A 2,089-nucleotide genomic window follows, 5' to 3' on the forward strand; every position below is an offset into this window, starting at 1 on the left:
TATATATATTATTGCTATGAATCGAAACAATTTATGATTAATATTTGTATTTCTATTCAAATTATATTAAAATTGCAATATATTGTTATGTTAATAGATAATATTAAAAATATGTCAACCGTAAATCTCCATTTTGTTTTATATATTCTTTTATTCTTTTACTTACTTGTGCTTTCGTTAATTTTCTTAATGGTTCGTCTATTTTTTGTGCGAACGGTTACAGTCACCTTCTGGTATCTCCAGAGAAACAGCCCGAGTGTCACAGGTAGAAGGATGGAAGACTGTACCAGTACGGAATTGTTATCTATCGCAAGCACGAAAGATAAAATTTTCTTCACTGGAATTGAACCCTAAGCACGTAGTGCAGAAATATCATGCTGTGCCTTACGCAATGAGAACAAGTCCACGCAATGGGAACTAGTCCTCCCATAGTATTTTATGTTTGTATTCTTTTATATGCATGTATTCACATACTTATGTATACATGCATGTATGTATCCTGCATGTGTCTGTATGTATAGAAGTATTAATGTGATCACATAAACACACACACACACACATGCGCACACACACACACACAAAGACACGCAAAAATGCGTGTGTATATGTGTGTGAGCATACATATGATTTGGTGTGCTGGACATGGGACCATTATACCATCCAGGTGTCAGCTCTAATGCTAATCATGTAAAATTCTTTGAATTATGGCCCGCTTGTATGACATATTTTAAGGAAGATAACACTTCCTTACCCCAGTACTATACGCAACTTGCTAAAATCTTTCACATATATCGGTTTAAATATAAATGTTAATAATAATTTAATCCTGCTTCATTTCCTGAATGACACTAACATCCAGACAAGCAATTACTAAATTCACAAAAGCGTGACGAGCAAGATGTCTATATCCATAAGGACATCAAACACATCAGATCTGTAATTAGAGTCACAGTCATTTCTATCTCCAGAAGAATATCAAATACTTCACTAAGCTGACAAATTTGCAAAACCATTCAAACCCAATGTGACGATGCATCGATATAATTTACTGATGGGTTTTTACACATAGCCAGCACACAGTGCTACCGAACCGTGATTCGGGTAAACAGAAATAAACGGTCCAAAAATCCACTGAGTCTGTTTAAATATACACACTCCCGAACACACACACATAAACACACATACATATATAAATATATATGTTTGTATGCAAATATAATATATATATATATACACACATGAATATATAGACACACACACACACACACGCATACACAGACACACACGCACGCACACACACACATACACTTATACATAAACACACACATATCGGAAGACGCACGCCGTGTATGTGGTGTGCGGTTCAATTGATTGTTATAACATTTTCACGCACAATGAAATACATGACAGATTTCCAGTATATTGTGCGGCATTTAAATGATCTGTTAGTACTAACAATGCAAATGTCATTTCACTAATATTCAATGATTCTGACCGGAAATCTTAATAACTAGATATTATTTCCTTAAATATCATCATGATGAATATTTGAACAATTATTTATAACGTTTCCATCTTAGTGTCCAGTGAGCAACATATTTATATTTCTTCATAACTTTCCACGTGCATTTGATATTAGTGGTTTAGTTTCATTATATGACAAGTTTCTAATAGGTTAACAAGACGTGTGCTTTGAGAGCTTTGATCTTGTTCGCGTGTGCAGAGAGAGAGAGAGAGAGAGAGAGTGTGTGTGTGTTAGAGAGAGGGAGAGTGTGTTAGAGAGAGAGAGAGAGAGTAAGAGAGAGAGAAAGTATCGTTTCCATATACGTTCACAAGATTTGATATGTTACCTATCCACTTCAGGTTACATGCAGTTCTGTCAGGTTTCATGCGTGCAATTGCTTGTTTATTTAGCTCTTGTACGCATAATTTAATATTGACACATACACGCACATACACACGATTACACACACACTCATATGTGAAAATATATACATACATATATCAATATATCTATATATATATATGTGTGTGTGTATATGTATATATGTATATATATATATATATATATATATATATATATATATAT

The sequence above is a fragment of the Octopus bimaculoides genome, chromosome 6 (genome assembly GCF_001194135.2).
Source record: "Octopus bimaculoides isolate UCB-OBI-ISO-001 chromosome 6, ASM119413v2, whole genome shotgun sequence".
Classification (NCBI taxonomy): domain Eukaryota; kingdom Metazoa; phylum Mollusca; class Cephalopoda; order Octopoda; family Octopodidae; genus Octopus; species Octopus bimaculoides.